Below are 22,925 nucleotides of genomic sequence, written 5' to 3'. Positions count from 1 at the left end.
TGTTCACTCCCAATGTCAACTTCTGCACAGTTACTCAGTTCGCCATGCGTAGATTGACATTAAAAAGAATGACACTTTTCCTAATACTTCGCCTTTTATTCAGACATTAAATAAAAATTCTTGAGCCAAATATTGTGAAGATGTCGAATCAATAAATTACGTAACAGTAGTAATACGTTTTCATTAATGTGGAACTAAAATATATGTTCTCGGTAATTGCTCAATGCTGCATATGGCAGAACAATAAAGCAAATAAAACTACCCACAACCCCCGCCTCCATCTTCAATTTATTAATAAAAAAAACAGGAATTCCACTCTTCACCTGGACGACTAGTTTTGCTTCTCACCACCGGGACAATATCTGGAACAAAAAAATATATTAATTTTAGTATGTATTTGAAACCAATCTCTAAGCTTGCAAAACAAACACTTGCTTCTGCGATTTTTAAAAGGTGATTATTTTATAAATAAAAAATATCTGTATCAAAATCTGCGTTTGACAGTCCTACGCCTAACTCACAACGTATCACAAAAATGGTAAGATTTTATTTTTTGTTTATTAATCCCAATCCTCTGATGCGTTTCGCCGTACTACGGCTCATCAGGCCATAGAGGCTTGGTAACCAAAGAACAAAACCCATGCAATATTTGGTTCCATCTGTACTCAAGTCTATGAGTTGGAACGTATTAATAGCGTCCCAAAAAAAAACAAAACATTACTATACCACATCATATCAGTTCCTAGATTCCGTTAAAGCGTCAGTTCAACAATGGAATTTTTAATAGTGACAAAAAATATTCGCGGTTTTAAATCATTAAGTGTTTCCATTAAAAAAAAATCAAATGTTTGTACCATAGTTCAAAAACCGACGACGCTAGAAATTTACTACGTCACTGGATTCTACAGAAAATGTCTTTAAAAATCCGTTTTAACTTCTTCAAAAAGTTTAAATTATATCTGAGATACCTCAAAAGTGATATTTTTCAATTTTTCCCTAACAAAAAAATGTTATGAGAATTCTGCTGTAGCCATGTGTAATTTCAAACAAAAGTAGCAAACTGTCGCAAAAAACACAACTTTATATCTATGAAAATAAGCGAGATAGTTGAGATTTTTTTATATTTAATTTTAAATAAGAAATTTTGTTAATTGTAATTTTTGTTTAGAATGCAGGATAAAAATTTTATGGTTTTGAAACAATTATTTTAAAAAAGAGTAATAAATCTCCCGAAATCAAATATAAGAATATATTACAAAATACTTTAACTTTAGTTACTTTCAAATTATAATACATCAAAACAACATGAACGATGGAATCATTACCACAGTATAGCAAGAGTACAATAAATACACTCGGGTCGACATTTTTTTTTAAGTCTGGTTTTTATTCCCTCGTTTTTAAAGAAGTATAATGAAAAATATCGTTCATAATTCGTCCAAAAATAGGTTTTCCGTGTTTGCATGTCTTCCGGTGTTCGGCTTTGCCTCACACCTGAATTAGTTATACGCGAACGGAAAAACCTTTATTTTTGTACTAATAAAATATACTATTACCGCACTACAGCGGAAAAGTGCTACTTCCGCTTTGAAAAATCGTACGGCAAAGTACACTTTTCCACACGATCGTAGGAAACATTATTTTAATCATCCAACTGAACATTGCCTTAACCCCTATAATAATTCAACAACAGCCGACCAAAAAGTGTAAAGTGTGCATTAAGCAAAGTAGTTTTTGAATATACTATTACCGCACCTTCACAAAAAAGGTGGTACCTACAAATAAGCGGAACAACCAACAAACATTTTCAAAAACTAATTCCGACTTTGTTTAAAAAAATTATTACACAGGGTGTTACGAATTCGATGCATTAGCATTGCTATCTCAGAAACTATAGTTGATAGAGAGAGATGGAGGCAAAGATGCGCATTTTATTGCTAAATAATTATGGTGCAAAGACATACTTTAAAACAACTAATTATTACTAAAAGACCTTAAAAAACCTATTATACAGGCTGCTTAAATTTGGATAAACAAATCTGAATTTATTTTTCTTCAAAACCGCTGCAGATATTTTCATAAATCTTTGAAGGTAACTGTCAACAATACGAGTAAAGCACGTTTCGCAATAAAAAGAGAGATGCAAGTCATGACGTTGTATGTACCGCTATGCAATTATATGAAACGTAGAGTTGAGCAATTGCTAGCAATTTATTTTTCATTATTCTACTCCGAATACTATCTTTTTCTCGAATTAATAATAGAGAAAATGTAACTTTGCCGTGAAAACGCCGGAAATGCTTATTTTTAAGGCGCTGTAAAACTCAATACAAACAAATTTCAACAGCTACGCAACTTCAACAACGAAAGGTAAATTTGGTATTGTGATGGTGGCTTAAGGACATAGTGAGGTCGCTGGATGGAATCAGACCAATGTACTCAAACCTGAAGTAGCATTAGCTTTAAAACGATGCAGCTTCAAAAAACTAAAACTCACTTTAGTATTTCGTAAAAAATGAGATCGAACAAATGCTCCCCGTTCTGGACGGTAAAGCTAAGAAGCTTTTTTAAGAGAAATTCGGATCACCTGGGTGTCCAAATTTATCTTGAAAAGAATTTCGACCATAGGAAACAGCAGTTCAAAACTCTGACCCTTACAGCGTTTTGCCTTTAGACTATTTTTTAACTAGCCATTGTTTATCGATCTTTTACGTTATGTCTGTATTATATTGTCACGATAGAAATAAATGAAATTTATTTCACTTGAACGGAAACATAAAAAATGTGGAATGCGGTTAAAATGCACCTGCACTTATGATGCAATAGCTAAACTATGCACCGGAGTATAACCTACCGTGGAACCAGTGTTTGGCATGAAGTTATATCCTAGAGAGGGGATAATTTCAGTCAGTCCTGCTTTGCCTAGCAGAAACTCGGAAAATGGCGCTACAAGTGACAAGCCTCTCTCCAAGATTCTATCTTCATTAGAAGTGTAAGTACTATTGTACTTTATTTTTGTGTATTGATCTTACACCTATTTAATTATGATTTTATTGGAAGTTAGTAACGTTTTTATAAGATTAGTAAACCGCTTATTTTATTAGTTAGTAAGTTATGAGTTGTTTAGGTTAAGGAACTTATTTAATAAAATTTAATGGTGTGTAACTATGTGTTTTATTTCACACTGAAACGAGATCCCAGGCAGTAAACTTGCATTCAATTCAACACGTCACGTTAGTCCTGGCAATATAATACCTTTAAACGTATTAAACATATTTCATTAAAAAATATATTTTTTACCTACTGAAAATTTTATAATTTGTCACTCGCAACGTTACGGAAATGGCCGCCTCACTTAATATACTAATTAAGCAAATCCTCTAGTTTAGACACCTTTTATTGTCCGTATGTCAAGGTGCTAGAAATTAAATGGCGATTATGTAGAAAAGTTAACAAAGGTCTAATAAAAAAATAATCTTAAAAAAAAATTGATTTATAGGGCAAATTTTTTAAATGTCAAAACGGCCCTTGCTTAGTAGTTGCCTGAAATAATCATGTAAGTAACCAGACAATAGTGTGGTTTAAACTTCAGATCATGCAAACATTACTTTACACTTCAACTCATTAAAGAGGAAAACGGTGTTCCATATCTATGCAATGTTATTGTCATGTTGTGTAAATTTGGTTGGCAATACAATCACCTCTGTTATGATATGCAACTAAAGTTATAATATCAGACTATACCTCATTATTACTATTACTTTAAACATGTCTTTAGACAACAGTACATACATGGTGTTTTTTAACAATTGCAAAAAATCTTAATCATCGATTATACATCAAGAAATAATGCCAGTTTGCTATACAGGTAATTCAAATTCGACCCTCACCATTGGGAGAAAGTTTAAATTGGGACAAAGTTGCGTCATTTAAAGCTCAACCAAATGCAGTAGTAAACATTTTGATTTTCCGAGTACTTCCGAAGATATTTAAAAAAACTGAAAATTTCAATTTTTAATTTTATTTATTTCTAACCTTATTTGAAGAGATATTCCAAAACTAATAGCATCTTTTCATTGCCACTTTTTCCCAGCTATTCGATGATAGATTCATATTTGCCGGCCGACGTTTTTTGGCAGCCATCATCAACTTTCTTTTTTCTTATGGGGGCCATATTGGATTTTTAACCCACCAAATAGTACGTTTTATGCTGATTTTAGTGATGTATAATCAGTTATGATTTGCTTCATAAATAACAAAACAATTGAATAAAAACTAATTTTACCTTTGTTGGCTTTGAGGTTATGAGAGGTTTATGAAGATTACTTGGTAGTACTTGTCACACGCAATTGGCCTGAACATACTTAGACACAATGAGGAAAAACGAGGCAATATTATTTTAAGCTTCAACACAAATTTGGTACTAAGTTAATAATATAAGTGCAAACCAACTGTAATCAGTAAGCCAAACAGCACCACATAACTTTATTTAGTTAAAACTTAACCAAAACATAGCTTGATTTGATGTTTTTCAAAATCCCATATTAAATCATTTAAACTTGCAATTAACATTACAAAAAAAATCAATTTGGCAAAAATGAAGTTCCTAAAATAATGATCTTTCTCTTGGAAACATAAATGACCGGTTTAAGTAGAGATGCTACCAAATCTCTTCTGATTAACCTAAATTTTGCAGCAATCATTTCATAAAACGTCTCATTAACTCAAAGCCAACTAAAGTAGAATTAGTTTTTATTGAATTTTATTTTGTCATTTATGAAGCAAATCATAAGTCATTATACATCACTAAAATCAGAATAAAACGTACTATTTGGTGGGCTAAAAATCCAATATGGTGCCCATAAAAAAAAAGAAAATTGATGATGACTGCCAAAAAACGAAACGTCGTGTGGCAAATTGGAATCTATCATCGAATAGCTGGGGAAAATGACAAAGAAAAGATGCTTTTAGATTTGGGATATCTCTTCAAATAAGGCTAGAAATAAATAAAAACAAAAAATCAATTTTACAGATTTTTTCGGATATCTTCGGAAGCACTCGGAAAATCGAAATTTTTAAAACGGTATTTGGTTGAGCTTTAAATTGCGCAACTTTACCCAAATTTAAACTTTCTCGTATCTCTTATGGTTTCTGAGATCCCAATGGTGAGGGCCGAATTTGAATTACCCTGTATATATCATATTTCAAAAATGCTTTGTTAAAGAAATACAGGATGTTTGGAAGAAAATTATTTATTTCTTCAGTATCGGTAACTGTTTTCAAGCAGATTTAATTTTTATTTTCAGAAAAAACATACCAATTTCTCTATCAATGTGCATTATGAAATTGAGATTTTTAAAATTGTAAATTTGTTATTTTCTCGAAAACTGTGACAGGTACAGAAAAAACTAAAGAAGCAAAAAAGTTTCTAAATTAACAGAAATATTTCATAAAAAAATCATTGTGGCACCATTAAAAAGTTTGTGGAAGGAGAAAGAAGGCCTTAAACCCCAAACAATAACACAGAACTAACACTCAAGTATTTCATTAATTTCATAACAAAGCATTTTTGAAATATGGTTTGTACAGTTACAAATTTGATGCAAAAACATTGCTATCTCAGGAACTATAGTTGATAGAGCTTTAGTTAAATGAAGGCAAAGTTGCGCATTTTAATGCTAAACAATTTGGTTAAAAAAAAATTTCATTACTTCCGGAGATATCCGACAAAAAGCGAAAGTCAAATTCCTATTTTATTTTTTACTACTTTATTATTGATTATTTTGGAAAATCAATGGCACCTTCAGGAGGCACTTTTTAGGCTCTTTAAGGAAAATAGTTAGTTTTCAGCTCCGACGTTTCGATTTTTAGATACCATCATCAACTTAAATTTTTCAATACGGACCTGAACTTTTATTTCGTTTTTTAGTAGCTACAGACCTCTTGAAACTAATGATGTGCCACACTTGTCAAAAAATTATATCTGCTGTACTTAAGTACCTATTTTTTTTTAAATATGCCTTTGGAATTCATATGTTGTCATAATGAGTAGATAATTTAGTTTGACATGATTTAAGAATTAGGTTTTGCTCTAACACTAAAAATAAAGTTTAAGCTGTTTCATCAAAACTCAACCTCGAAATCAAACACGTGAGTGTCTGAAAAATACATAATTAACCAAAAACATATTTTTTAATTAATGAATTGAAAAGTACTATAAGAAACTCTCTTTTTTTCAAAGGAGCAATGAACCTAATTTTGAATTTTATCAAAGTAAATTATTTACTCATTATGACAACATATCAATTTCAATTGCTTAATTTATTTAAAATACTTAAAGTACCAAGTACGTAATACATTAGATATATTTTTTTGACGTGATATATCATTGGTTTCGGAAGGTCTGTAGCTACTAAAAAACAAAATAAAAAGTTTAGGTCCGTATTTGAAAAATTAAATTAATTTAATTAAAATAAGTTGATGATGGTATCTAAAAAACGAAACGTCGGAGCTGAAAACTAAAACTATTTTCTTGAGGAGCATAAAAAAGTGCCTCCAGAAGGTGCATTGATTTCCCAAAACTTTTTCGATTTTTGTCGGATATCTCCCAAAGTAATAAAAAATTTTTAAATTTTTTCACCAAATTATTTAGCAATAAAATGCGCAACTTTGCCTCAATTTAATTAAAGCTCTATCAACTATAGTTTCTGAGATAACAATGCTAATGCATCAAATTTGTAACACCCTGTATAAATAAACTGTCATTATTTTTCGATGTAGAATAGATTTTTAAATAATTTTTTGCAATCATTAAAAAACACCCTGTATAATACATATTAATTCAATGTTGAGCAATTCGGTTTACTAAAGTGTATAATGACGATTACTGTGTTAAATGTAAAACAATAATGAAACAGCAATGCTGTAAAAGGTGAATTTATGCAGGACATTAAAATAGAATTAAGCTAAACTAATTTAGTACTAGAAACATCAACATGTGTAATTGCAACATGCATTTATGCAACTGAATTTTCTATTAAGTTTAGATAAGTTAAATTAAGAAGTTGGTCAACTTTTAACTTTCTTAACTTAATATTACTTATTATTATTATTTGCTTATAGCACATAGCCTGAATAGGATTTGGACAAATGACAAATGTCAATTACATCTTATCTTGATTAATGTTTTCTTCCTTTGTCAGATTTTTCCGACAAAGGGCTCTGTGGGCCTAATGCCTGTTTCCCCCACACTTCCAAGACAAATTTAAGTATGTACCGGTTGACCCAATAAGACTGTTTTCTCGGCCATATCTCGGGAGCCATTCGTCGTAGGACTTTCGTGTAAAAAAAATTATTGGGCCATGAAGAATCGCTGGAAAATATTTTCTAGTTCTAAAAACAACCACCAGAGGGCGTAACTGCCATCTTAAATTTTAAAATCGCATTTTCTCTAAATTTCCCATAATGAACTAAAAAGTTTTTTTCACATTTTGAAAGAGAACCAGTTTATCTATAATTTTCGTTAAATAAAATTTTCAGTTATTTGAAAAACAAGATGGTGTGGGGTGTTCAATTGATTTTGCAATAACCTGCTTTAACTTTTTAACGGTTTGACCGATTTTAACAAATTTCGTATCGTTGAAAAGAGCATTTGTTACGATTTTCCCGTGGGTTCACACAAAGTCAATTTAACTCAACAATTAATAAATTATTACACTTCAAAACACTCCGTACAATAATTAACACAGCTACTAAAAACACTACTACAATTCCACAATTATTCCACTATTTAAACTTAACCGCGTTCCAAATTCACTACTATTGCGGTTGACACCGCGTCTTTATATTCGCAAACCACGTTCTAGAATGACCGCGAAACGCTTCGCGGGTTGCCTTGACCATTCAAGAATCTTCCAGGTAGCGCTTCCTAACTGTGGCCTACTTTAATACGCGCCCGGCCAGATATTGCGGCGCATCGGTTTCATCCCGAAGCGAGCGCTCGTTAAAAAGTATCGAGCATAGTAGGCCCAGACCGTAACAATCCTTTGGGCAATAAGTCAACCAAAATATAGTTATTTTAGTTGAACCTTTCTCCGCCAGAGGGCTAGTTTTGACACCATGACCCATATACTAAACAAAATCAGAACAATCAAATGAAATGATATGTCCAAATATAGATATAGCCTAATAACATCCAAATAGGCCAGGGAAAACCGTTTTTCAAAATCTCGATCCTAACATCAATATTGGAAAAATTAGATTAATGAATCTTTGAAAGCCAAGGATCGCGTGGTAAATGTTTTAAACTATTAAATATTTAGCTACAAAATGAATAAGATGTTAAAGAGGCAGTTGTGAGTCTAAATAGAATTTATTTAGGCATTATTTAAAAAAATATATATCATCAGAACATTCATGTTGCTCCAAAGGGACTAAACGCATCCTGAACTTATTAAGTCACTTTAATATTACTCTTGGAATTCTTACTTACTTTTAGTTTAAAAAAGAAGCCTAAAAACCCAAATAAATAACTATATCCAAATTTCACATACTTTGGAATCATTAACAAAGTCTTTTTGTCAAATTTGATGCCCAAATCATTTTGCGTAAAATTTTAAACTGTTTTTTTTTTCGTTTTTTAATAAAACCCATGAGACGGAAAAAGAAAGAGATCTAATGGCGACTCAGGTGTTCAAAATGGCCTCCGTTATTTTGAATGCACATCTGAAGACGCCTCAATTTCAGCTCTTGGGATGTTCAAGATGGCATTTCTAATTCTTGCAATCATATCCTCGCGGGAAGTTGGCCTTGTTGCAAAGACTATATCCTTAATCCTTCCCCAGAGATAAAAAAAATCGCAAAAAAAAAAAACAGTTTAAAATTTTACCCAAAATGTTAGATTTGGGGCATCAAATTTGACAAAAAATCTTTGTTAATGGTTCCAAAATATGTGTAATTTGGTTATAGTATATTTATTTGGGTTTTTAGGCTTCTTTGCTAAACTAAAGGTAAGTAAGAGTTTCAAGAGTAATATTAAAGTGACTTAATAAGTTCAGGATGCGTTTAGTCCCTTTGGAGCAACATGAATGTTCTGATGATATATATTTTTTTAAATAATGCCTAAATGAATTCTATTTAAACTCACAATTGCCTCTTTAACATCTTATTCATTTTGTAGCTAAATATTTAATAGTTTTAGAACATTTACCGCGCGATCCTTGGCCTTCAAAGATCCATTAATCTAATTTTTCCAATATTTGAGGTTAGGTTAGGATCGAGATTTTGAAAAACGGTTTTCCCTAGCCTATTTGGATGTTATTTGGCTACTTTTTCATAAAGAAAAAGTCATATCATTTCATTTGACTTTTCTGATTTTTTTTAGTCATGGTGTCATAACTAGCCCCCTGGCGGAGAAAGGTTCAACTAAAATAACTATATTTTAGTTGATTCTGATTGCCCAAAGAATGCTCTTTTCGACGATACCAAATTTGTTAAAATCGGTCAAACCGTTAAAAAGTTAAAGCAGGTTATTGCAAAAACAATTAAACACCCCACACCATCTTTGTTTTTCAAATAACTGAACATTTATTTAACCAAAATTATAGATAAACTGGTTCTCTTTCAAAATGTGAAAAAAAACTTTTTAGTTTATTATGAGAAATTTAGAGAAAAATGCGATTTTAAAATTTAAATGTCAGTTATGCCGTCTGGTGGTTATTTTAGATCTTGAAAATATTTTCCTGCGATTCTTCATGGCCGATTTACCCAATAATTTTTTTACACCAAAGTTATACAACGAACGGTTCCCGAGATATGGTCGAGAAACAGTCTCATTGGGTCACCCGGTACAACTAGCTAAGTTCAAGTTTGAATGTGACAGATCCGATGCAAAATAACTATGCAACAACAGTCTAAAGTAAACTTATCTGAGATGTCCTTATAATCTACTTAGCCAAAGTTGGGGAAACTGACATAAGTGAATTGAGCAATAACAAAACACAAAACAAAACTGTAATCAAACAATTAAGCACAAGGTAAAAAAAACCTGTGAAAACAAATTAGTACATCAAAAGTTGTTTATAACCAATGTACAGGGTGATTGATTGAATTTTGACCACCCCCTTAACTTCCTTAATTTTGATTTTAGCAAAAAAACGTTAAATACAAAACTAGTAGATATTTAGGTCTACTTTATTCTTAGATGAACAGTTAATATACAGGGTGTCCCAAATTGAGTAACAAACGAACTTATGTCTTTTTTTAAATGCAATGACCGACTTTTTAATCGATATTTAAATTCTACATCAAGTTCTAGGCCTAATTGATGTAAAATGTCCTGTATCGATATTGAACTGTTTCCGCAGCGGCGTCCTTGATTGATTGAATTTTGACCACCCCCCTTACTTCCTTAATTTTGGTTTTAGGGAAAAACGTTAATTACGAAACTAGTAGACATTTAGATCTACTTTATTCTTAGATAAACAGTTATTATACAGGTGTCCCAATTTGCGTAACGAAGTAAACTTATGTTTTTTTTAAATACAATGATCAACTTTTTATCCGATATTTAAATTCTGCGTCAAATAGGCGTTACTGATGTAAAATGTCTGTATCGATATTCAACTGTTTCCGCAGCAGTGTCCCTTGATTGATTGAATTCTGACCTACCTCCTTAACTTCGTTATTTTTGATTTTAGTAAAAAAACATGTTGTATCAATTTAGATGTAGATATTTAAGTCTACTTTATTCTTAGATAAACAGTTATTATACAGGGTGTCCCAAATTTGAGTAACTAAATAAACCCTTAATCACATAGTTGAGGCAACATTGTTAAAGTAACAGATGCTGCTTCGGAAACAGTTGAATATAGATACAGACATTTTACATCAGTTAGGCCTAGAACTAAGAAGAAGATAAAAAGTTGGTCATTGTATTTAAAAAAAACACTTAAGGTTGTTTCGTTACTCAAATTTGGGACACCCTGTATAATAACTGGTTCTCTAAGAATAAAGTAGACCTAAATATCTACTAGTTTTGTATTTAACGTTTTTTGCTGAAATCAAAAATAAGGAAGTTAAGGAGGAGGTCAAAATTGAATCAATCAAGGATGCTGCTGTGGAAACAGTTGAATATGGATACAGACATTCTACATCCATTAGGCCTAGAATTTGACGTAGAATTCAAATAGCGTATAAAAAGTTGGTCACTGTATTTAAAAAAAACATAAGTTTGTTTGGTTTGTTACTCAAATTTGGGACACCCTGTATAATAACTGTTTATCTAAGAATAAAGTAGACCTAAATATCTACTTGTTTTGCATTTAACGTTTTTTGCTAAAATTTATTAGCGATTATTTTGTAAAATCAATAGCACCTTGTGGAGGCACTTTTTTATGCTCTTCAAGAAAACAGCTTTCGTTTTCAGCTCCGACGTTTTGTTTTTTAGATACCATCATCAACTTCAATGTTTCAAATACCGACCTAAACTTTTTATTTCGTTTTTTAGTAGCTACAGACCTTCTGAAACCAATGATGTGTCACACTTGTCAAAAAAGTATATCTAGTGTATTATGTACATACTTGGTACTTAAAGTTTTTTAAATAAATTAAGCAATTGAAATTGATATGTTGTCATAATAAGTAGATAATTTAGTTTGATATAATTTAATAATTAGGTTCATTGCTGGTTGGTTTTTGGTGAATTATTTATTTTTCAAATACTCACATGTTTGAATTTGAGGTTGAATTTTGATGAAACAGCTTAAACTTTATTTTTAGTGTTAAAAAGAGCAAAACCTAAATCTTAAATCATATCAATCTAAATTATCTACTCATTATGACAACATATGAATTACAAATGGATTAAAAAAAAAAAAAACAAGTACCTAAGTACACTAGGTATAATTTTTTGACAAGTGTGGCACATCATTAGTTTTGGGAGGTAAGTAAGTGTAGCTCCTAAAAAATGAAATAAAAAGTTCAGGTCCGTATTTGAAGAAATGAAGTTGTTGATGGTATCTAAAAAACGAAACGTCGGAGCTGAAAACTAAAGCTGTTTTCTTGAAGAGCATAAAAAAGTGTCTCCAGAAGGTGCCATTGATTTTCCAAAATAATCAATAATAAAGTAGTAAAAAAATAAAATAGAAATTTTACTTTTGTGGTTTTTATCAGATATCTCCCGAAGTAATGACCATTTTTTGGCGCAACTTTGCCTCCATTTTACCAAAGCTTTCGCAACTATAGTTTCTGAGATAGCAATGCTAACGCCTCAAATTTGTAACACCCTGTATATTTTGGGTCTGGTGCGATATAGGTGCAACCATATTTTTGTTGTTTGTGTTGATGAAATTGATGTCATATTGTTTATTTAACTTAGTTCCACCCAAAAATGGGTGGTTGGAGCTGTTTGTTGGGAAAAGAATAGTAAAAAAATGCCTTTGAAAGTGGTCAGGTTACACCAAGTACATGAAGGGTTTAATAGTTAAATAACTTGAAAATTTGTAAATTAAATAAGTATTTTTAGTTTTTACATGCAAAGTGACACTTTACTATCTATAATTACAGTTGACAATGTTAACCTTAGTGTCAGATTAGTACAAGGGGCAATGTTTATTTTTTGTAAATGTATTGAAAAAGATGCATGGTAACCTAGTGCTAACCATAGTGGCCGATTCATATATGTAGCAATAATTATTAAGATCTGAAAAAGAGAAAAAATATGGAAACTTCCATTTTAAGAAATTAAAAATCAATTTTTAGAATTACTTTACTAATTTTGAACAGAAAAACAGTTCTGTTTGACAACATTGCTAGGGTTGTTAGGCACCAAACAAAATGTTCAACAATCAGGCGGGTGGTGCTGGTACCGCTCAAAAACAAGTCATTTATGTTTAGTATGGAGAATGCCATAGGAGTTTTTCCTGTGTGAAAGTGATTCATCCACCCTTATTTTGGTAAAAGTAAGTTAAATAAACAATCTGACATGGATTTCATCAAAAAAGAACTAAAAATAAGATGGCATCTAAATTGCACTGAAAATTGAATGTAACTACAAACCTTACTTTCATTTAGTATAATTCTAATTTGCTTTAATTTAACGTCTGCATAAACCCACCTTTAATTTAAGTAAAATCAGTTAACTCACCTTAAAACTTACTTTTTTATCCACCATTGTAATGTAGTTGCAAAAATTGCACATGATTTGGCTCTTCAACTTTATTGATATGTTGCACTTCTTGGTGGGTAATATGGGCCTCAAATAGGACAATTTCTTCAAAGAAGTTGTGCTTTCTCATCCAGATGAAAAATGGGGAAGTATTCAGCATATAGGGGATAAGATTCTGTAAGATTTGTTAAATTTGTAGTAATGCAGCCATGTTGGTTACACAGGTTATGTATCAATTTGCCACTGTAATCAGTGTTATCTTACCTGGGCAAGCAGCCGTTGTATCCATTGTGCTTATGCATATCAAAAACTCTACATTTCCTTGATTTTAGTGTATAATCTTCGTCAATTATTAGATAGTTGTAATATAAATTAAAATAAACTACAATTATTTTAAGCTGCATGCTGCATGCATGGCAATTTTTTTCATGACAACACGACAAAAAAGCTAGCAATGCATAGTGACAGCTGACAGCTGACAAGTTGGAAGTTTAAGGCGTATTTTGACGGACTACTAACCTGAGTTTTAAGTTGTAGTAGCATAGGGCGTCTTTTTATATCAGAATGAGTTAAAATGAGACAGGCATTGTAAACACTCCAGTAAACACTGACGCCAAGCCAAAACACGCCTTTAGTTGACATCGTAAATCGCAACACAACAGAAATGACAGATCGAAGATATTCAGCCGAGTTTGGGATAAAGCGATACGCTGCATGACGTCACAGTGGGTGCTCGGGTGTACAATATGCAATTAAAACCCAGGTGGAAGGTTGAAGGGGAGCCAGAGGGAACAGCCGTTGTCCATGGTTTGGGTCTTGTTAACTTTAGGTATCCACGAATTTCGAGTTGTTTCTTTTTTTTTAACATGTAGATTATGGCTTATACACGTATGGTAAATCCAAAACCGACCATAGGAAAACCGTGTAACGGACAGAGAAACATTTGGATAATCTGTCTTCGGTCAGCGAGCTGTATTTAGTCCGATTTCTGTCTATTTGTTTAACAATTTGAATGAAATTATTTATTTTTCATTTAGCAGTCGAATTGCTATAGCGCTACCACACCTCCCTATATTTCATCTGTCATCTGCGATTAAAATCTAACCTCAATTGTCAAATTAAAAGTAAACAAGAAATCATTTATAGTGACAGGCATATTAATACCAGAATGTGGGTCTTGTGAACAATAACTAACCATGAATTTACTACGACGAGATGCTTTGTCCGCTGTTGCCATCTAAGTGATCAGTCACTTGGTTAGCATAGGTTCACCTAAGCATTTTTTTTTAATAATATTTAAAAAATAACCATTACAGCATAACCATGTTTTTGATTACTCTATGTGATCGGCCACTAGGTTAGCATAGGTTCACATATTCTCATATTCATTCTTTTTTCAAAACACTTCTACAATTTTTAAGAATGATGTAATATTTGATTTCAGACTACGCGTGCGATTTGGCAACAGCGCAGACGAACTTTCCAAATCAGCTGATCAAATTCCACAAAATGCTTGTAAAATCATGGATTTTTTGAACGATTTGTGACAAAAATTGTGGATCGTTCGCATTTTTTCTTTTTTATCTGTACTATATAGGACGTAACCTAACCCAAAAAAAAAAAATTGACTCAAAATTCGTGGTTAGCTATTCTTCACAAGACCCCCAGAATGTACTCCTATTAGTCCTATTATTGTAAGATTTTAGGAAAACATGAACAAATAACACTATTTACACAATAGTAAGAGTTCCTCTAGTTGGTGGCCTTCTCAATTTAAGGTAGGAAACTCCCCCCAGACAATTCATCAGTGAGAGAATAGCAAGAGACTCCTCTAGTGTAGTGTTATTAATAAGTTATTTTTAGGTAGTAAAGCCGATTTGCTAGCTTAGCCATACAACATCGCAACTTTTATTGAGTCTAGAGTCCAGTTACCAACAAAGCCACATTTAAGGAACCAGCTAACAAATGGGGTGTACAGTATTCTGTTGTTATTAGCAAAGTTACTTAGTTGAATGACAATGATATAATAAGGTGTGAAACATCTAAAAGCTTCAGTTCACTAGACAATATACAAGCCATCTGATCCAGTGTTCAGGTTGTGTTCAATCAATTTGCCAAAAGATATAATACTTAGATCAGTGCTCCATTTTAATTAAATTGTAAACCCAACTTGGTTGCTGTAAAATGAAGTGTAAAGTTGGCTAATGACTGTGCTTTTTAATTTACAGTTGTAGTTTCAGATCATGCACACAGAAGGTTGTAACACAGAATTCATTCTCCCACTATCTGTATTGCTAAGGAATGCAACCAACGATGTACTTAATAATTATTATATCAAGTCTATAATTATATCAGTTCATAAAATAATGTAATATGGTTATTTGTAAGTATAATAGTGTGTTTTATCATAGGAAATACAATAACAAAAAGTTTTCAATCAACATATCTATCTGCCACTGTACCCAAAGTGAAGGTGCAGACGCTCATAAAAAGGCCTGCTTCTTAGCATATGCCAAGAATCATTGTACCCTTCAGCTGTTCACATTTCCTAGCAATAGGCATGCCTGCTTTAAGTAGACACTATGTACTTTATGGCTTGCTCATAAGCAACCGAACTTCAGATGTGCCAAAAGCAGGCCCCCTTTCACCTATGCTCCAGATAGTAGGTATACTAAAAAATCTAAATATGTATTGCTATTTTATGAGCATGATATTTGTAGCAAACCATGTCCATACATGCTGCTCCACACAAGTAGCAATTGGTCAGTAATAATGTATGTATGTATGTAATACTAATGACATGCTTTTGTGTTTTATTGAACATGTTTGTCTGCACTGAGAATATTTTTGACCTTCTAATGAATGGAAACATACACTTCTATTTTGTTTAAAAACATGCTGTTTAGTATAACTAAAGGAACTTGTGTTGACAATCTACAGTATAATGTAAAACCCACCATGTTTATAACATACAAGAGGAGAATCAATGGGCAGTTTTATAAAAATAAATGTTACTTAATATTTTTCTTAATTTCCTTCTATTGATGTTACTGATGTAAGAAAGTTATGGAATGCTACTAAATATTTAATTTAACATTATTGAACTGTCTTTAAGTAAAATCTGTTCTTTTAAATAGTATGTATGTAAATAAATGTATTAAAATTGTTTGTAAAAGTGTTGGTTTTTTTAAAAAAGTCACAAAATTTTAAATTTTATTTTGTAGCAGGATTCTCTCAAAATTTCAAAAATCTAGACTAGGCTAGTTTGGTACAATTAATTGAATTATTAATACATTATCATTTAGACCACTTATCTTAATAGTATTCTATTAGTTCTTTAGTACGCAAACTCGAAATCATAGTCATTATAAAACAATTACGGATAATCAAAAATTCTGAACGCAGCCTGCCAAAGTATTCGGCCCAACTCAAAAATCAACGCGGGCTTATTTTCAAATGACATGTCGTTTATCCTTTGTTTTTCAAATAAACATTTTGTATTTGCTAATTGAAGTTTTCTTGTTCTGTTTTATTACGTCCTTATACACTACCTATTACACTATTATTATACATATTACATTACTGAATATTTATTAATTAGATAAGTGAAATAAATTACCTAATTAACGGTTTGCGCCCCAGATAAAGGTAAGGCTTAAAATGCTTTTAAAAATAACATTTTTGGCAACATTTTTGTTTTCAAGATGTTTTCCGTCGAATAACGAGTACAAATTATTAAATGGTACTATTCTGGTTGTACAGTGGAGGAAATTATCGGAAGATTCATATTTATGTTTGAAAAATCGACCTCTGCCAGCGAGTACGACAATTAAAGATATGGTCCATAGATTTGAAAATACTGGGTGTACGCAAAACTGTACCAAATTTAGAGATCACGATTTTCCGCAGCCTCCCGAAGGTATCCGTCATCCTCGAAATGAAAATCAAGAGCAGCGCGAAACGGCAGTTTGCAGTTTGGCAGAAGTCAACTTCCCATGTAATAGTACTGCTATTGCTGCGGAGCTTGTCATTGCACCAACTACTGTGCGAAATATTTTAAAACGGAACAAGTACCGGTGCTATAAGTTACGCACAACACAAGAAATATTTCCGGAAGACTGCGAAAAACGAATGTTGTTTTGCGAAGACATGATTGAAAGGTCTAACCAAGACAATACTTTCATAGCTAATATTTTATTTACCGATGAGTCCTCTTTTTCCTTGCATGGTCGTCACAATCCGTCCGTTACTGTGGCTTATTCAAGGGAAAATAGGCATATAAGCGTACCTATTCGGACTCAATATCCGCAAAAGGTCAATGTTTGGGCTGGCATTTTAAACAATCATATTATAGGACCTTTTTTTATTGATGGAAACTTAAATGCCAATAAGTATTTAAACCTTTTAAGAGAGAACGTGCTACCAGCTGTACATAATCTGAACATTAATGCAGGAAATCTGGTTCCACCAAGACGGTTGTCCAGCGCATAATGCCAGAGACGTACAAGCATTTTTGCACCAAACATTTCCAAATCGTCTGATTTGCAGAAATGGTACTGTCTATTGGCCTCCTCGATCGCCCCAAATGACTTCTTTCTTTGGGGGCATGTAACCCAAAAACTTTACGGTCATCGTCACATGAAGGCTGAAGATTTAGGCCAATTGCGACAGAAAATAGTTGAAATACTAGGTTCTATTTCTAATCAAAACTTTCATTAACGTGCGTCAGGAATTTTATGACAGGTTAGGCTACTGCTTGGCTAAAGCAGGAGATTTATTTGAGAACGAAATCAAATAAATGTTACGTTATTATTATTCTCTTAATTATCATTTCTTTCGAGTTTCTGCTGTTCTTGCCACTTCTGCATAAACAATTTGTTATAAGCGTCCCTAAATAAAGAAATCTGGTGGTCAAATCTGGCATACTGGCCAGTTAACAGTACCATCACGCCAATCCACCGTAAGAAAAAAAGAATGAGCTGGACAGCCGGCATGTTAATACCAACACATGGTCATTCATCGATTTAAATTTATTTCTTTATTTTCTTCGTTCTCTCTTAAGAAGTAGCGTATTTTGTCGCGTTAATATTTCCATCAATAAAAAAAGACCAATATTATTGCCCACAATGTCACACCAAACATTAACCATTCAAGGTAGGAACCTTTCTTTTTCAAAAAAGAAAAAAATAATAAAATGTTCTTGCGTAGCGAAGCAACAACAATTTAAGTTTTTTTTTGAAAAACGTACATTTATCATACACACACAGGACATTCGTCATTTTAAACTAAAACTTGAATGTAACTACTTTAATATTTTTGTACTACTACAACAGCTGACATTTTCGCTCACTTTGACAACATAAAGTACGCACACCTTTTCGCGGATAAAGTAGATTTCAATAAGTTGTTACACTATTATTGAAATTGATGTTTCTCTACAGATATTACCAGTAACATTTGAGACAGGCATCAATTGAGGAACAAATTGGGCACTATATTGACACCATCAAACTCTTGAACCAATGCTCTTGGTCAGTTACTACAATCACAATGCCCTCTGTGTTCAATTGTTGATTATACAGGGTGTTTTATTAAAAATCAGTCATTCCAAATCATTGGCATCTATTTGGTTCATCCCTTACAATTCAAATAAGCTGTGGTCAAGTTGTGAGGGAAGTTATAGTTTATAAACGGCTACCTAATAATATACGAGTAGTTACAGTACAGATACAATTTTTTTTAAGAATTTAAGCTAAGTGCGTAGGGATTAAGTAAGTAAGTATAATGATTTTGAAGTGTTTTCCAAACTTTGAAGCTGTGATCTAGAAAGATTACTTTCTGATGTTTTTTCCACATCTGAGACAGACATCACAATGGCTAAGATGCAAACAAATACCAGAAAGTAATTTCATTAGATTAAACAAGAGTTTACACATGCATAGATTTATTTGCGCCAATAAAAACAAGTAAACTAAAATTTTCACGTGTAAACAAAGATTTGATGCAAGTTGTATCTTTGCATACATACAACTTGCATGTAAGTCGATGTTTATACGTGCAAATTTAATTTACTTGGACACAAGTTTTTATTGGCGCAAGTAAATCTATGCATGTGTAAACTCTCCTTTAAGCAAAAATAGGATAACTAAAAACTAAACTTAAATTAAAAACAATTATAAGTAGGTACCCTACATTTACATACACATAAGAAGAATTTTGGTGTGTTTAGAGTGTCTATCTCATTTTACCCGAGATTTGACCTCATTCTGACAAAACAAGATAGTTTAGATAGTCTATGTTACTACAGTTCAAAACTCAGATCAATACTATCGCCAAACCAAAACCACCAAAATATGCTATTTGTCAAGTGTAAACTATAATACTATGTAACTATTATTATATACATAATCAAAAAAAAACTGTCTCAAATAGTATGTAATTAACTTAAAATTTGTTACTATCCAGTTATTAGTGTTCCTATTGTCACGACTAGCGTGACGTGTTGAATTTAATTCAACTTATTTGCCTGAGATCTCGTTTCAGCGTGAAAATAAAACACAGTTAACTTTACCATCAAGTTCTATTGAATACGTACTTAAACCTAACAACTCCTAACTTACTGACTAGTAAAATAACAGGTTTCCTACCCAACGAAAACGTTACTAACTCCCAATAAAATCATAATAAACCAGGCGTAAATTAATACACAACATAGAAGTACGATAAACATACTTACATCTCTATAGAAGACAGAATCTTGGAGAGAGGCTTGTCACTTGGAGCGCGGTTCGCGATTAACTTTACTTGAGCGTTACGGACATGTCTAATTGACATTTGCGGTTCGATCACCAACGTGGTGCACAGCAAAACTGGACTGACTGGACAGAACTGGACTGAACTGACTGAACTGAACTGAACCTTCTTTAGGGTACAACTTCCTTTTTATAGCATTCCAGACACTGGTTCCACCAATCAAAACTCCCAGACCTGGCATCGTCTAGCCGACAACTCGTGACGACCTTCGACCATCGGTACTTGGAAAACATTCCACATTATTTCGCAAATTCAGCAAATGCATCTTAATTGCAGTTGCACTCCGACCGCATTCCACAATTTAATGTTTCCGCTCAAGTAATATAAACATTCCATATTTTTAATGTTTCCTTTCAAGTGAAATAACTTTGATTTATTATCCTTCGTGACATTTGCCCCTTCTCCATGAAACTGGCCCTCCAGTTTAAACCAAGAGAGGTAATTCCTATATTTGACAATTCTAATTACCAACCTAAGTTATCGCTAGCCTTATATAAAATTCATCTTATTATAATATCATTTGAAAAATGGAGTAAGCGAAAATTTTTAATTTTACTTTTTATCATATATTTTCTAAATGCTTACTTTCTCCATTTTCCGTCATCGCTTCGTCGTACCCAAAAATTATAATAATCCTAATCATTAAACTAACCCTTAAATTAACATAACACATTTGAAACCTTGGGTAGCCCTTAAATATGTACCATATATTGCAATATAAGTAGCTCTGATGTTGCGACTTTTATTGCGCCATTGTTCGCACAAAAGTGTTTGTCACAATCATATATTGCCCTGACTATGACTTAACACATCGTCTTCCACTGGTCACCAAATAGTCCAGTAGCTGAAGTCTAGCAATGTCCATTCCATACTCCATAGTCTCTTCTGCTTAGGCTTTATTTTCATCATGTGGTTGACTCTGGTGATACTGTTAAATGTCATCTTCAATGGTCGTCCAATACTGGCTTTGCACAGCGCCATTTAGTACATTGGCTTCTTATGGCTCCCTCAAGCGGTTTTTACATGTAATGAAAATAAGAACAAAGGTTAATATGCGTTACTTAAGGCTTAATAATAACATATAATAATATATAATATTACACGCATATTTCTTTTATATTTCAATTAAATTAATAACCTTCAACCGAGTGAATTTTATTCACTGGTATACTTCAAACCGATTGCAATAACTTCTGCATATGTTTAACTAATGTTCCAATTTCCATATCAACTAAGTTGTTTTAAAAACTGGAACATTGAACGTTCTAACTTCATTTCAAATCCGTGCGGAGAAATATTTTATTTACCCAAAACAAAAATAAATTGACGATAACGTTTGATTGCTTCTTCCTTAGATTATCTGTAAACAAAAATAAGAAAGTAAATTATTAAAACGTAAACACAAAACAAAATTTATGGTTGTCTAATGACCCTATGGTTTGAAATGCACTCTACCTAAGTAGTGTAAACAACCTATACTCGGTTTATTTTGTCTTGTCAGCGGTTTTGAGGTAGGTCAGGGTAACGCTTGTGTCATCATTATCATATTAATAACAGTGACGTACTTGACGCCTTTTAAAACTTATTACGCCTGTATTAACTTTACCCATCTTACCTTTAATTAAACAAGAAAAATGGTTAAATATCATTTATTTTCTTCGTGCTACAATAGTCATTATTATATAGATAAACTTTAAATATATAGTATATAATATTGATATAAAATATTGAACAATAATTGTTTCACTTGTCTTGTTCGGTTTGGGTCCCTCCGGGTTTCGCCTGATCAGTGTTTAACTGGTCCTCATTTCTTTCCTCACGTATAGGCACTTGATATGGTGCCGTACCACGTACACGTGTACGATTTATTTGTCTTCGAAGAGGCGTGGCAGCCACCTGCCGAGTCCAATTTGTCATGTTTGCTGTATTTAGTGGTGGCTCAACGGGATTCCAATTCTGTCGCAAAGTCACCCTCGGCACTTCAACTAATGTAGGTTCACCTCTTGATGGCACCCTAAATGGATGTCCCATCATTCTTGGTGGTAAATGGGGTCGGGGAGGTTCATGTAGTTCACGCCGCCTGAATTGTGAATTCCTTCTGAACGAACAAACATTGCATGCGCAACCATCCATAAACAGACTTCCCCAAATTTCCCAAAATTGTCTTGGTTGATAGAATGGCACCCTCGGAGGTGCGCAGATTGCACAACCACATCTTTCCGTAGGGTTTCTTCCTTGTCTCGTCAATAAATCAATATGTATCATCTGGTATTCCATGTGAATTATCTGGGTCCAAAGTGCTAGTAACGCCTTTGTGACTCCCAAATACACTATTCCTGGTCGCTGTATTTCTTGATGTAACTCCCATAAATGGTATAACGCCATGTCATATAAATGTAACTTAACATTTATGTCCGTAACACATCGGGCATAATATAGAAACATCACAATCCACTCCATTTTTATAAACTCTAGATCGGTATTTTTTCAAGGAAACGCACTCGCGGTACTATCACGGTACTTCGCTAACTAAAATGCAAATCACAGCGATGGAATTATTTATATTCTCTTAATTTCATGTCAGCACTTTTACGGGACAAGTGCGGTCGCATATTATTCATTTGATGCATTTGTTTCGACCGAATACATTATGCTGATATTCAAAATTATCCAACACTAAAATAAAACGAAAACTCGTTATTTTAATCTGCCTATCCCCCCATTATCACATACCCCTGACATTTATATTTATTCAAGTATTTACTTGTTCGGCACCTATGGCATTTCCCGATATATTTAACGTCCCTCGTATTTTTTGTCTAAGTATGCCATTTTAATTATATCATTTTTTCCATTGTAGTCAAATAACTTGTAACACGCGCGCTTAGATAATCATTTTACACACTTTTGGTGTAACTGCGGAAAATTAGACTAATATCCGTTCGTG

At 32.7% G+C, this 22,925-nt stretch overlaps 2 long non-coding RNA genes across 4 annotated transcripts; one reads left to right on the top strand and one right to left on the bottom strand.

Moving 5' to 3' along the window:
- Window positions 1-267: 267 nt before the first annotated feature.
- LOC145739378 (uncharacterized) lies at window positions 268-13,591 on the bottom strand. Its single transcript, XR_014181013.1, has 3 exons — window positions 13,430-13,591; window positions 13,157-13,340; window positions 268-362 (listed from the first exon to the last, which is right to left on the bottom strand). It is a non-coding gene; the product is annotated as an uncharacterized LOC145739378 (long non-coding RNA).
- Window positions 13,592-14,829: 1,238 nt separating this feature from the next.
- Window positions 14,830-16,148, top strand: LOC145739376 (uncharacterized). Of its 3 annotated transcripts, XR_014181012.1 has the most exons (3): window positions 14,836-14,972; window positions 15,029-15,831; window positions 15,886-16,148. It is a non-coding gene; the product is annotated as an uncharacterized LOC145739376 (long non-coding RNA). The 3 variants fall into 3 exon arrangements; XR_014181011.1 differs by having other exon boundaries at window positions 14,830-14,943; window positions 15,029-16,148; XR_014181010.1 differs by having other exon boundaries at window positions 15,029-16,148.
- The last annotated feature ends 6,777 nt before the right edge of the window (window positions 16,149-22,925 follow it).

This window comes from Ips typographus, unplaced genomic scaffold, assembly GCF_016097725.1.
Source record: "Ips typographus isolate SLU unplaced genomic scaffold, UJ_Ityp_2.0 IpsContig109, whole genome shotgun sequence".
Lineage (NCBI taxonomy): Eukaryota > Metazoa > Arthropoda > Insecta > Coleoptera > Curculionidae > Ips > Ips typographus.
This window is presented reverse-complemented; position numbering and strand designations above follow the sequence as displayed.